We start from the raw sequence: 15,911 nt of genomic DNA, 5'->3' as shown, positions 1-15,911 counted from the left end.
AACGTAAAAATTATTAAGGGCCACATGCATAGTTAATCCCGTAAGGGATCCATAGGCGAACCGAACCTATGGGATACCTCAACCTTTCTTTTGGTTGTCCGTTGCACATATCTTTCAACGTGTACGGTTAATTATGAATGCTCGTTCGTCTATCTACACTTCGCGCGAGGCTAAAATTTTGCTAAACAAAAGTTGAAGGTAAGACTGCAAAGCTCAGGTCTATTCTGATAAAGCATTGACATCACACGCAGCAATTGCAAAGATAAAATGCATCCCATATACAGAAAACGAAATGAATTTTCACGACGTTGTTGCAATACAAACATGTAGCGGAAAAGTAAACCCCATACATTAGGAATGCCGTACTTTTTTTTTTTTTTTTTTCCAATTTTCAGGTAAAATTGGTTAACTATCAGAGAGAATTAAGGAAGTTATACAGATAGCAAATCCGGAGGGTGTAGACTTACAATAGGGATTCTACCAGAAATAAATTACATATACGGTACCTTCTTGACGAAGTAGACTGTTAGTACTTTCAAAAATTGTATTTTATACACAACATTGCATTTTTGCAATGCACGTTAATTTTAGGAGGGCATGAAAGTTATAGCTATCAACACAGCATATTCTTAACAAAATTCCAAGCAAATAAAGTAAAAACGGTTATCTGCCTATTTATAGTGTGCTGTCAACTAATTTCGTACAATTTTATAATATATATATATACAATGAAAGTCAGACGTTTAAAACCACGCATCGAATTTTGCAAGTACAAGTCATCCTTGCATCTATTACAGTTTATGCCAAGCTGAAGCCGGAGGGCTATAGCCGGGGTGTGTCCGTATGGAACAGGATCTTTAGCGACGGTGGGTATGCATGTAAATGAAGATTAGTAAAAAAAAAATACGCAACAACCGGTTACTACAACTTAGTTTTCCTTTGCAATTGCATAATAATGAACCACACTCTTTAACGCTGTTTCTATGTTCACAGATTACGTGAGTAACGATTGTATCTAAACAATTACAGTGTAAAACAGGCGGAATGGTGCTTTGCACACTTGTCTTCCCTTATGCACACACCATCATCGTTAATACACCTGCTTTTGTGGACAAAATCCTGCGCGACCTTTCAAACTGTGCCCTGCTCTGAAGCGGAATAAATGCAAAGTTAACTTGTATTGGCCACCTCGCATCAGAGATTCGTATGTGCTTTCCGCACTTATTGCATTTACGAATTTGTAAGCATATTATAATATAAATGTGTACGCAGCGGGTACGCAGGTAAGAAACTAAGAATCCAAAAGACATTAGAGGATCACAAGTAAAAACTTTCTTTGCGCGCTCCTTAACTTTATCTGTGCTAAGTAGAAAATGTATGCATGCACCAGCAAGAAAAAGAATGTAAAAGGCATAAGGATAACCTTTTCACGATGAAATGTAAATAACTGTTATAACAATTTGTCTCCGTCAGTGATGATTTCAGATCTTCTCCGAGGGAAGGGAATTTTAATACACTGAGGGTGGAAGGTAGTATTGCCAAAATAATGGGAATCCACATTAAGCACGATAGGATGCATGGTTTCGTGGAGAATTCCGTGGCCTACTAGTACTGTAAAATCAAATAGCACTCAACTATTTTATTCAGGTAGAACTTATTAGTCCACATTTTGATCTTGTCCATATTCAATACTTGTACAGCGGAAGCAAAACATCCCACAATCGTCCTTCAAAAATTCGTATATATTTTTAATCTGCTTGCCATGAAAATATGTCTATTCATTATCGCTTAAGCTGTTCAATGAACTCATTAATATATTCAAATATTTAGTTCATACGGAACATACGAATTTCATATAACAACAAGAACTGGTACGGACTAGCAAAGGGTGTATCGAAGCACCCATAGCCATCCTCTTGAATTAAGTAGGGGGGGGAGGTCGGATTGAGCTTGTTTGACCCTGTGGGAGAACTCTGCAATGCGAATTACCAAGTGACCCGCACGCGGCCCCTAACTAGCCCGCAAAACAACTATGTATATGGCCCTAAAGGGTTCGTACTGATGAGAGCGAGAAATTGCTGTAAAGTCTAGAGACAAGATTATTATTTTTACCGTGAGGTAAGTACAAACTTTATTAATAGACTGCATTTTTAATTACCACATACTAGAATAAAGCCCTGAACAAGTCCTCTATTAAAAAATTGGAAAGTTCTGCGAAAACTGACCATTCAGTAGTCAAAATACAGACTTAAAAAGTGCGCCAATTACATGACAAAATATACCCCTCTCCGTCGGTCTACTGGCAAATGCGTGTGACTGTTATTAATGTGGCTTCGGGTCTGATCCACGGTGAGAGAGTATTAAAATTTGAACGCATTTGATTGTGATTCCATCTTAAACTGTCGGCTCACCTCTCATCTCGTCTCGCTGTTGGAAAAGGGCGCTAAACGCCAGCGAAGAAATAGATAAATCTGAGCAAATACAGTATTTGCAATAAGTATTAAGGCAAAAAATTTAACGAACATTGTCACTGAGCTACACATATAGTATTTTCAGCTAACGACCAACTTTAGATGTGTTCAAAATTCATATTTTCGTGGCGTCTATACAGCTTCCTACCAATTTTTACACACACTAAAAACAGATCGTCGTACATCATACTCTAACAACAATCTCACACTTTTCTCTAGATATGATATCCTAATGAGATTGATACCGCTACTTCGGAGCAATCGAATAGCGCAGAGGGTTAGGGCAACGAAGGTGCATGAGCGGACGCTATTATCAAAATGGGATAAGCATTATTTTTATATATAGCACTTTCCACAAGCTTACAAAGTATGTAGATGTTCGATTATGCCGGTATACATGCTATTTCTCCTTACATTATATGGTGTTTGATGATAATAGTCGTGTCTTTGTGTCTCCAACTCCAAGACGCTTGTAAAGATCTTACACACTCATTATTCACTGGAAGTGTTTCAATTTTACACATGAAACCCCACTTTTGTCCTCCGAATATTCACAAACTGCACCCGAAATGCATTTACGAATTCCTTGTCGAAATTCACGGCACTTATTCCGAAGTTGGTCGTCCGCTTGATTTTCGCCAAAAAGCATAACAACAGTCACAAAAATTTAAAAATCATTAATTTTCAGGACCAGTTTAAAAGGGTGTAATAATACAGCAGGGTAGGATAGAGTACAGGGAGGTAGGGATAAGTAGAGTACGGTCGGGTGAGCTTAGGGTTAGGAAAGTTTGGACCCATTTTGTTAAAATGAATAGAGTGTAAGTCGTTTCTGTGTAAGCATACCAACTGGAGTGTCCCTGTACACCTGCACATATGTTCAGAATACAAATACTCGTTACTTTCCCACAATCCAAACATGCGGTAACCTTACGCGAAGTAATTCCCTCCGCTTGCCTAATCGTTCCATGACAATATCCGCTTATAAAAAAACTAAACACAAGTGCTCTGCTGTCTTTGCATATTATAAAGTACACAAACGAGCAAATTATCCACTTCTTCCTGGTAAATTTTCAAAATTTTGCTAGAAACGGACAACCAATTTTGGAACTTAACCCAAATTCACTAGTTCTTACCGTCACGGAAGAATGCTTGTCCTCTGATTTTTATGGACAATATATATTTGATGTTTTCAATTTATTGGGTCTTTTATTATGAACGTACGAACTATATAATGCCAGTTAATATCGCAAAACATAGTTCAAACTTTGTATATTCTTAAAAAAAGAAAACTTCGTACGTAATCAACTAAAAAGGTGACCTTTTTCATTACCCACTAAAAAAAAAAAAAATTAAAAAAAAAATCGTATACCCTGTAACACAGTAGGAATTAGTGAATTTAGACCAAGACTTAGATATACAATGGGGCCGCGGTGGTTCACCGGTAGACCGTCCATCTCTGGTGCGTGTGGTACCTGGTTCGGTCTCAGCTCGTACCAAGTGAGCTTTAAGGTGGATAAACACCAAGTGCGTGCGTTTTCTCGAGGTTCTCCCATTTCTTCCCACTTTTTTCATTCCACCATTTCATTTATTTTTCATCATCACAGTGCCCTTTAGCCTAACCGGCATAACCATGAGACGTACAATTCAAATATATCATTTAATTTTTTCCTAGCTCTACATACAATATTACTGTTCAACGAAAAAAAAAAATAAATAAATTAAATAAATAAATAAATAAAATAAAATAAAATACAAGAATGGGACATGTATCAATCAGCAGATCTCATTATGTTGAACAATACGATAGGTGTGATTATAAGAAGTACATACGTAGTTTTCGAGTTTTCTCCCTTTTTTTTTCTAAACCTAAATATTGATGCTGTACCTTGTCAATAATAACGAAACTTTCTTAATATTCAAGTATACACTAACGAAGCTTTTAATTATGACGACATACAATACGGTCAACGACATCTAACCCAAAATCATGGTTAACTAACAACTCTAAATTTTTAACTATAATATCGGTTAAAAATGAAACATGCATCAATCGGTAAATCAGATTGAGATAAATAAAATGACATATTTAAGGGGTAAATTCGGGTATTATCTTGTTTCTCCCTCAAATCACTTCGTAGGGACTCTGGCTCAAGCCCCGACCGGCTCCGGAGCCGTCGATCGAGTCTGAACTTGTAATCCTCCGTGCAGATTCACTTTACAAGGACTTCAGAGTATGTACGCGATGACAACTAGGCTTATCGTGCAAAAGACAGAAACCAACTTGTGCTAAGAGGCCACAAGAAGCACAAATATTACCCAAGCGAGTCACGGCAGAAACGCAGGCTCGTCAGCGATGGTGTGCATACACATAAATGAGGATAGCGCAAAACATAGTATATGGCATAAAACACTTTCCTTATGTCTAGAATTGGGGGAGATACTAAATGTCATCCGTAAATTCTAGTGAGTAGATTCCAAGAAAAACTGTTTTATAATGTAAAGAGTATGTCATTCGCAGCTAATATCTGATGGTTTTAATTTTGGTACAATGAATGTATGAAAATATATACGGTTGACCTTGTATCCACTGTTTGATTTCTCCTAACGCTAACGCACATAATACCTGTAAATATATTTCGTGTAGATATTTCGCTTAAAGCACCATCTTTCTGTCAAAACCGTTTTATCTATTGTTTACACCAAAACAATATTTGCAACTGTACCCTGTTGATCTTTGGAAATCTATTTCAACTCCAACATCCTACACAATAGGTAAAAATTCCAATTTAACAAAAATCGGATTACTAACGGCAACATTCTTGTCATTATTTTAAATTAACCTACAAATTTCGACAAAATGTTCGTAACTATGTTCTACTCGTCTATTCACTAATTTGTAAATATAAAGGCCGGACACGTCAAGTATTTTGTGACAATTAAATAACTCTAATGCTTTTAAAATTTTAAGTAACTTCGATTTATTTTTAAATCAGAACATTTTTTTCTATATGTAAGCACTCTAAATAGTCAAACTCGAAGAAATAATTTTAAAAATAATTACCAGAGGCCAACAAAACACCTCGACACAAACCACACCAAACAACCAACACCAGCACGGTCAACAGACGACTGACAAGTGACGACAGAAGGGGAGTGAACAGAAGCGAGTTTCTCTGTTCATTTGTTTTCAGTGTTTCCAGGATTGCAGTATTTTTTCGCTCCATTAATTACTCCCACATTCCACTTTCTACTGCCATGCTTCCTTTTTTTAAAGATTAAAATTAAAATATCAACTATTTCTACAGAATTAAAACTAATATGTTTGTTATAATTCATTACAATAAGAAAATCTTATTACATCTCGTAAAAGTATTTTCAATTGCAACCTTGTTTCGATAACGTGGATGTGATGATGTCATTGACTTTTAACTGGAAGTTTGCTAATCCAATATTTGTTTCCAACGCGTCGTTGGCATTCCAGCAGGATGTTCCATCAGAAAAAAACAATAAATTAAAAAAAAAAAGGAACAAAAAGTAGTTTGGCCTTCACAAGGTTGTTTTGGTAATGAACATTTTGAAGCCTCCAGTCATATATGACCGCAGATGAGTCAAAGAAATAAAGCTTAAAATAATACCCTCGTTAACTGCAGGAAGACTGGAAATCTATTACGCAGTTATGAACAGCAAAATACATTCTGTAAAGTTCTTAGGTATTTCGTGGAACGTTAGCTCCGCGGAAAGTTGTAACAAAGGAACTCAAACTCTCCAACTTCTTCAAGAGTAAAGTAATTATTTATTTCAACGACCTGTTGAGTGAATGGTTCTGAAAACCTTTCTTTGGTGTGTCAGCTTTCAAAGGACTTCTATTTCGGTAATGTGTGATTAAAACCTCAGCTTCTATCTCCATTAGTTCTGGCTTTCTAGGTAAAAGTTCCATACCTCATAATTAGAGACCGGATTTCCATGCACAAAGAAACCCCGAAATATGCATGCAAATATCCACGAAAAATATAACAAATACGCATTAAAAAATCAACATATATACTGAAATAAACGCTAACAAAATAAAATGTCAATATTTTACAAAAATATCTTAATGACTTCTGTTGCAATGAACTATGAACGTCTTCCTTAGGTTTTCTTCTGTAAACCCTCCGTGTTTATGAGTGAGGAACGTTTTGTAGACCGAAAAGTTCCTTTCTACAGTTCCTTTCCTTAGCAGAAGTCAATGGCGCATTTGAAAAACAACAAGTGTTTCTGTGTTAGGTCCTCTTCCTTTTCCATGTTTTCACCATTAAGTACATTTGCAATGACATACACTGTTTTGTACCTGGGATTTTTGCCTAATAGTTGGCAAAGTGTATCTGACAATATTTTTGCAACCGTGACTTCCACTGGAGTTTCAGTGGAAAAATTCTACGATAATTCGCCCAAAAAGGAGAATGAATGCTGCAAAGCATTGTTACGAGATTTCAACTGCCTGATTTCAGGTATTCTCAAGAAGTGGTTGTGTATGTACTTAATTTTGTTCCCAATGCCACTTGAAGAGTAAAATTTTTGTGACACATAAATAGCGGCTGCATCATGGGGTTTTAGTGAGTCTACAACTGTGTTCTTTATGTAAGTTATCTGCATAATGCGACAGAACTTCTAGCCACAAGCTCCATCGGGTTAAAACTGGTTGCAAAGGTACCGGAACATTTTTCGTAACTTCACGAAAGATACGTACGCGCGATGGAGCTTTCACAAATACAGTGAAACCTCTCTAAAGCGGACAGCCGTGGGGAATCAAAAATTGTCCGCTATAGAGAGGTGTCCGCCTTAGAGATGTTTCAATATTTTCTTACGTAAATTAATAAACAAGGTAATAATGCAATTAGAAAAAAATATTTTTGTACCTGCATTATCTTGCGACATCCAATTCGCGGCACTACATGGGAATAAGATGTTCTAGTTCTCTGCACTTTACAGTTGTCGCTACTTACTACCTTTTCGGTATGTTGCTTTAATTCGTGAGTTAATTGCAGTTCAGTAATGACTTTAAAAAAAAGACAACATGCGTACCCGTGGTCAAAAATACCAAACTTGTCTTCTTTTGGTTAGAGATTCCACCCAGCGGGACAGTAGAATGATGTGTTATTCCAAACAGTGGGCAACTGTCAATCACTTTTGTTTCTGAAGCAGGTTGGGTGGGAGTGGAATGCAAGCAAAGGATATAAAGGTGTTGTGAAACAGAGACCCTTCCTCTGGGTTGCTGAACAGACAGTTGAGGAGGGAAAATGTTGTCACACCCACACTTTCTTCCTTGGTGACATACGTATGATTTACTAAAAGTGTATTTTTACTGCACGTGTCCGTAATACGGAGGTAAATAATACCTATAAAAGACAAGAAAGACTGTCCGTGTCCGTACTAGAGAGTGTCCGCTTTAGAGAGGTTTGCCAATATGTTTTTTCCTATTACAGTGTTTGGGAATTACAAAATATGTCCGTTATGGGAGGTGTCCGCTTTATAGAGGTGTCCGTTAGTAGAGGTTTCACTGTACTTTCTTTACATTTGGTACAAGCGCATCTACTGCCGGATATTGACATCTGATTGTTTCTGCTACGCAATGAAGACCGTGTGCAAGACAAGTCAGGTGGACTAATTTAGGATACAACACTTTTTTTCTGTTATTATATACATTTTATTCTACATCCGCATTTATAAAGTGATTTAGTCAGCGCCGTAACTTAGATTTTTTCTGGGGGGAAAGTATTAATACGCGTATTTGGGCCCCCAGAAAAGTTGTTTTTCTAATTCTTGGACCCCCTCTTTCCATCTTTCTCTTACCCTTTATGAGCCCTCCCGCACGGCAAGGTCTGCGGGGCCATAAGTACGCCCCTGGGCCCGTTCCATACATGACAAATTAATTTAGGGAACAATATTGACAAATCTCAAAGCCATAAGAATAATTATTATTCCTAGGATACCTAATACTGAAATGGGCCCACGACTCGCCTTTGTTTTATATATTTTTTGTGTGGTGTTTTGTTTACGTAATGTACTGAACTTCTTTGATGCTTCATTTATAATTTCATGGTTCATATCGTATATGGAATAAGAAAATTTTGTCTTAAAAGTGGGCCCCCCGTACAGCGGAGAGCTTCCCTGGGAGAGAAGTTGCCCCTCCTGCCCCCCACAAGTTACGGCCCTGGATTCAGTTCACTTTAAATATAGCCTACTTTCTTGTCATATACTGTGTGAAATATGCTAGTATGCAGCAATAAAATTGGGAAATATGCAGTATCCTGTAAAGTTTGCGAAATATGCATGCACATCGAAATTCACTCAAAATATGCAGTTATATGCGTAATCATATGTGTCTCAAACGAATCCTTACAGGTTCGTCGGAAAGGATAAAAAAAAAAAAAAACATTTTCCATATGTTTCTGCATGTTACTATAAACATGCATTTTGCATAGAAATCAGGGCTCTACTCATAATTGTCTATAGATGCCAATTACATGCATTCTGCAAAGCTCAAGCACCCATTGGAGATTTTTAATGGGTGCTTAAGCACCTATTTAATTTTTATGTTGGAATTTACTTGAAAATTATGAATTCATAATATGAAAAATAGAACTGCACGTTTCCTCACGTTCGATTTTAGGGCGGGATGCATATGTCTAATTAATCAAATTGCTGTATGCATGGAAGTCATATTGGGCTGCAGGAGGGGCAAATACCTCATGAGTTTGACATTTGCATACTTTCCAATTAATAGGATAATAATATACCAATGAGAAACCTAAAAATCTATTAACAACTAGAGTTTTGATTCCCCCCCCCCCCCCAGAAAAACCTGAAATGACGTTGTTGGTTGTAACCAGACATTGTTTGCCGGGTTTAATTTCAGAATCTGGATAATAAGATAGAAATAAGAAGGTCCTTAAAGCGAAGTCCCCACAATAATTCCATTGTCCAGGTACTTTCTTTTTTTTTTATGTAAACTCGCGTAACGAATATGTAAAGTTGTTAGGCAAGTCATTTCAAAACAACCAGGGATGTCCATAAATATTGAGCAACTGCCAATCCCTCCCGAGCCAAAACTAAACAAAACGGCTTCATATGCGATTAGATATGATGAAGATCTATCCGTGTACAAGACTTACGTGATTCCTTCTATGATAAAGGCTGATAACGTGCGATGGCTCAATGGTAGATCGTACATGTCTGGTGAGTGAGATCCCTGGTTCGATCCCAGCTTGTGCCAGGTGGAATTTGTGATGGACAAACACCGTTTGCGCGAGTTTTCTCGGGGTTCTGTAGTTTCCTCCCAATTTCTTCACTCCACCATTTTCGTCATTTTTTATCATCACCGTTTCCTTTAGCCCACACGACATAATCGTGCGATTTAAAACTTAAGGACTTCATTTCATTTGTTGTTGTTGTTTTTTTTTAAAGAAATAAATTGTTGCGAAATGAATATTTTTTTCATGTCGGGATGAATATCAGCCATATACGCACCCAGCCATTACACGTACACGTACACACACACACCTATGTATATATAGGGTACTTTAGATATGTATTACCCCGTCCGTATCACTTAGCCCTACGATATTGCTGCTGTAAGGGTCACCAAAATTTGAATGTTTGTGATATTGTAGTGTCCTTAGTTAGCAATACTTGATATCAAATCTAGTATTGTAAGTTTTCGTTTAACACGTAGATTTGAAGTGTGTAATAATATGACACACTGCCGTTTAAAAAAATAGTTATACTTTATGTTAGGTTGGCAATACTGTTAACCAAGAGTATGCCAAATAATGCCCCCTGCTATTTCTATGGTCAAAATTTCATAGTTTTTTATTAGTTTAATGGTTGCAAGATAAACGGTCCACCCTGTATATATATCGGATGTTTTAAAAATGGCACCCAAGAACTACAGAGTACTATGCTACAGGCAATATATATTCAAAAAATGTACCTTTCGGGTCCTCGTCTCGAGACGCGAACTGCATAATGTGACAACGTACCAGATAAACAACCTCAGAGAAGATCTACCAATCCATCAAATAGTTACATCGATTCTTTCCAGATGGCAGTTGAAGTCTATAGTTATTGACACTAGCACCATCTATTAGCGCAACAATAGATGTAACTGCTTGGTGGACTTGTAGAAAAATCATTTAGAGCACAGGGGCGCTTAATATATAAATACAGGCATGAAATATATATATCTAGTGTTCTAAAAATGGCACCCATGGACCACAGAGCATTATTCTACAAATCAAAATAAAGCAATATATATATTTGTATACCTTTCGAATCCTCGACTTAAGACACAAATTGCATTATGTGGCAGCATCGCAAATAAAGAACCGTGGATTAGATCTACCAATCTATCAAATAGTTATATCTATTCTTTCCAGATGGCAGATAAAGTCGATATTGATTGGCACTAGCATCACTTATTAGTGTAGCAATCGATTCAAGTGTTTGTTGTATTCGTAGAGTAATGCTACTGGCTCCAAGTTAATCTGCGACGTTGTTACCTGACGAGGATATTAGTACAGTTTTTCGCGGAGGGCGCTGCTCTTGTGTTCACATCAGTTTTTTGGTTAGCGCGGCGAGACAGGGGAGCGGTGATCGTCACTCTGTAGTGTATCCAACGATTTTCAAAAGTTGCAGTTTACATGTTACTAGCATATAGTACCCGCTTCGCTGGGTTGAAATGAAAATTTAAATGCACAACTACGTTTCTCATGTGTTCAGTACCCGTGAAATATGCTGTTTTCGTTTTTAATGTCATCAATTTAAACGGCATCGAAAAGATCATTGATCATCTCGACGACCTAAAAAACCATGAATTTGACACTAATATTGGCCATTTTCGATCATTTTCTTATCTCCACCTCTCCGAAGTTGCGGGGCTGAATTTGGTTTTAAACGGGATCGGAAGTGTCACTCTTCATCTCAGCGATCCTAGAAACTACGGATCAGATATAAATATCGGCCTTTTTTCATCATTTTATATATCTCCTCCTTCTCCTCTTCAATGTTGCGGGACACGGCATTGGAAGTGTCACCGTGAATCTCGGCGACCACCAAAAATGTGAATTCAGCACTAATATCGGTCATTTTCGATCATTTTTAAATATCTCGTCCCCCCAAGTGTCGGGACTGATTTTGAATTTAAACTGGATCGGAAATGTCACTGTTCATCTGAATGATCCCGAAAACTATGGATTAGACACTAATATTGGTCATTTTCGATTATTATTATTATATATAGCTCCCCTTCCCCCATGTTGCGGCAGAGGGCATTAGAATTGTCACTGTTAATCTCAGCTACTCCTAAAACTATGGATTCGACACTAATATTAGTCATTTTCAATAATTTTTAAATGTTTATCACCCTCCCCTACGTTGTACCCTCCCCTTCCCCAACTATCAGGGCTGAACTTGGATTAAAACAGCATCAGAAGGGTCAGTGTTTCTATCATTGACCCCGAAAACTATGGATTCAACATTAATAGCGGTCATTTTTGATCATTTTTTAATTTCTCTCCCCTAAGTTGCATCGTCAAAGTGAACAGCCTAAAGTAATCCCTGTTCCTAAATTCATGTACGCTGAAAATTTGATCGAGATTGGTTACGTGGTTCAAAAGTTATTAGGTTTTATTAGTGTTTTTATACGTCCTTCTCCCCTCCCCTCCCCATAGGACCTACCGTTAAAGTGAATTTACAAAAGTTTTTCCAGATCCGAACCTCGTGTATCTTGAAAATTTGATTGAGATCGGTCGGATAGTTCAAGATTTATTAAGTTACAAATATAGTCACTTTCAGTCTTATATAAATTGATTTTTATATATCTCCCCGACTTTCTCCTCCCCTACGTTGCTCCGTCAAATTTAAATCACAAAAACGATCTCAGGCCCAAACCTCATCTATGTGGAAATTTTGATCAGGATCGATTGAGTGGTTCAGGAGTTGTTAAGTTTTTTTATACCCCTCCCCCATACCTCAGCTCTATCATCAAAGTGAATAGCCTAAAACCAGCCTAGCTTCGTACCTCATCCATGTTACAAATTTGGTCGAGATCGGTCGGGCAGTTCAGGAGATTTAGAGTCACAAACATAGTGATTTTCACTTTTAAATTAGCCTAATCTGTTTCGCTTAATAAAGAACGCCATAAATTATATAGTCGTTATTGAATGCAAGAATGGTTGTTCCTGCAGTAATGCAGATGTATTGTGCATAATGAAATGAAATGAAATTTTTCAGTTTTACGTCCCACGATTATGCCGGTTAGGCTAAATGAGACGGTGATGATGATAAATGAATGAAATGGTGGAATGAAGAAAGTGGAAAGAAACGGGAGAACCCCGAGAAACCCACGAGCAAGGTGTTTGTCCACCACAAAGTCCACACGGCGCGAGCTGGGATCGAACCAGGGATCCCAAGCACCGGAGGTGAACGCTCTACCACTGAGCCACCGCGCCCCCTGTGCATAATGACATATGCATGGAAATTAACAATTTAAGAACAACATAGCATACGCAAATGAGTTTCTACCATATATTAAACAGATTGTATAAAAAATGATTACATTTTATTCGATTTCATTATGAAACAGGAGCAACCTGTAAAACGGAAGAATGAGATGCCAATGACTAAAAGATTAAGGGTTGATAGCTTAAAGAATTAAGCAATATCTTGTAACTGTAGTTTTAAATCAACTTAAGGCTCGCGATGCTTGTTTGTTTTAAATGTACGTATATTTATCAGTTGGCAAATAAATTATTTTTACGAGTTTTAGCCAAGGAAGAATTCCGATGCGTTTCCACTCGAGAACTGTGGAAGTCCTCTTCGTTGGTCTATTGGCTAGCGCATGTGCCTTTGTTGTACGTGGTTCTGGGTTGAAATCTCAGTGAGAGCTCAAAAGTTAATTTTACAATCTTTCACTTACCTTAATCATCTGTCTCCTCTAGCATAAAGAGCATAATCATGTGACGTTAAACTAAAGAAATTTCATTTCATTTTTTTGATGAATGTGAACCCTTTGAGGAAATGGAGGTAAATAGAAAATTTTCCTTCATACTTTTTTAAGCGGCTATAGCTTGCCTTTCGGGATTAACTTGTAAAATCTGATTACAGTGCATCTTTCTTCTAGGATTATTAATCGTAATCCAGCATTGTGGTAAATGTGAAATAAAAGTATTGATAGAACATGAGCGTATGGGTAATGTAAGCATAAGTATCATTACTTCAATACATCATAAATTCACAACTTTTATTCATGAGTACAGAAATTCCCCTTGAACTCCCTCTGGATTTATTCCAGACTCTAGGCCTCAGGTGACAAAGAATTAATTCTACTATTTGGTTTCATACACAATATAATTTTGAAACTTGGGAGTCTAGTGTTATCTTTGTGTCTGTAATACATAATCATTTGTCGATTGACTTCAGAGCACTGAGTTTAGCCCATAAGCACAAGTTGCATATAGTTCAAGCATATCAGATGTACGGTGTTGTTTAATAAATCCTGCTTCTTCCCCTCCTCTATTTGAAAAGTCCTGTATTTTGTCCACATATGAAATTCAAAGACAAAGGCAATCGTCTTTAAAGAGCTGTATTTTTATTTCAAGTCTAAACATTAAAATGTGCTACGTATGGTTGCAAGAGGTAGTTTTATTTATTTATTTATTTATTTATTTTTTGTTAATACTGAACTTAGGTACCTAACACTGGCACTCATCTTCTTCATAAATCGATGTAAGAAGCGGCCGAGTGGTTTCTGGCCACTTGTTTCACCACCGGTATCTTTGAGGAATGACATAACAGTGGAAGACAAACTTCGTTCTTCTCAAACTTGATAGTTTGAAAAACTTATGCAAGTGGTTTTGTTATTCAAATACATATCTATTCTCTCTAATCAGCTTCAGAAGTAGTATTAACTTTATAATAACATAACCTGTAATAGTTACCCTGAAAATGTATTTTGTATTTCTTTATGTAATACGTAATTCATCTTTTTTCTGAATTTCACTGAAGTTATAAGGAACCTTCAATTGTCAGGCACTTTAATTGCTCCCCTACCGCCCCCAATGAGCATTGGGTACATTTTTAAAAAGAAAGTTTTCAAAATATGGCAGAAATATTGGATTTTTAAAAAATACCAAACCATGTTAAATAATGACAGGTTAGACATCAGACAAAATTATCTTTATCTACCATCTCAATCAGGGACGGATCCAAGTCCCCTTCGGAGGCCGTTAGGAGTGTGGCGGTGAAGGACTATCAGTTTCTCTCTGACTGGATTTTTGCAGAACATCCGAAAATGATCTCAATGAAAAAGAATTTTGTCGCTCAAGACACTGCTTAGACAATCGATCGGAGATCACATGGTCCAACTTGGTCCATGGTCCAACATGGTCCAATTTCGAAGACATCTTATCTCAAAACTACACAATAGAACTTGCTTTAAACAATGAAAGCACAGTTACCAAAGTATAACTTTGATTCACAAAGGTAACTACGAGGTTTTGTTAATAGGAGAAGTAGGAATTCCTTACACTCGACTGCTACGAAGTTCTTAGTATTTCTTTGTACAACACTGAGGTTAGTTTATTCGCAAGTTATTGCCAAATTAATATAGAGGGAGTATGCACTTTTTTGCAGTCCCTTAAAATGTTCTGCAAATAACTTCCATAACTTTTGAAACTGTGTTTGTCTTAACTCCGTGTAACGTGGGTTTCTGTCACCACGGCATGGCGCGTCCTCAGGTTGCGGATCGAGGAGAAGGCCTCTAGATATAGAGGTTAGCTGCGAATATACTGAATAAGCAGTCGCGGACAGACGACTAGGAGTGGTCCTCCAGCTTGGGGGTTTGGGTAAGGCTAACACCCTCATCCTGTAAAAAAAGGTACCTGTTCAGAAACATTCACAAAAGCCTCGGACAAGGACTGATAACTTGGCACGACATCAGCAAAAGAAAATGGACATGAGATTTGGAACATGGAATATTAGAAGTCTTTATAGGGCAGGCGCGTTAAAATCTGTAACGAGTGAGTTAGAGAAATACAGGATGGACTTAGTAGGAGTTCAGGAAGTTAGGTGGGAAGGAAATGGATCTGAGAATTCCGGAAATTTTACGTTCTTTTACGGGGAAGGAAATAAAAATCACCAGTTAGGAACAGGGTTTTTCGTTCACAAACGAATATTACCAGCAATTAAACGGGTTGAATTTGTTACTGACAGACTTTCTTTTATTACTCTTAAGGGACGGTGGTGTGATATTATTGTTTTAAATGTACATGCTCCAACTGAAGATAAGGGTGACGATATAAAAGATAGTTTTTACGAAGAAGTGGAACGGATATTTGACCAACTCCCGCGATACCATATGAAGATTCTATTAGGGGATTTCAATGCGAAGGTAGGACGAGA

At 37.3% G+C, this 15,911-nt stretch overlaps 1 protein-coding gene across 1 annotated transcript in view; it reads right to left on the bottom strand.

Moving 5' to 3' along the window:
- Positions 1-5,680, bottom strand: part of sgl (UDP-glucose 6-dehydrogenase sgl) — an 82,802-nt gene extending 77,122 nt beyond the window's left edge. Inside the window, exon 1 of the mRNA XM_081744739.1 lies at positions 5,533-5,680. The gene's annotated coding sequence lies outside the window, so the exon portion shown is untranslated. The remainder of the gene's footprint in view (positions 1-5,532) is intronic.
- Between the last annotated feature and the right edge of the window lie 10,231 nt (positions 5,681-15,911).

Source organism: Thermobia domestica, chromosome 17, assembly GCF_964235325.1.
Source record: "Thermobia domestica chromosome 17, izTheDome1.hap1.1, whole genome shotgun sequence".
Taxonomy (NCBI): domain Eukaryota; kingdom Metazoa; phylum Arthropoda; class Insecta; order Zygentoma; family Lepismatidae; genus Thermobia; species Thermobia domestica.
The sequence above is the reverse complement of the archived record's forward strand: the minus strand, read 5'-3'. Positions and strand labels throughout refer to the sequence as shown.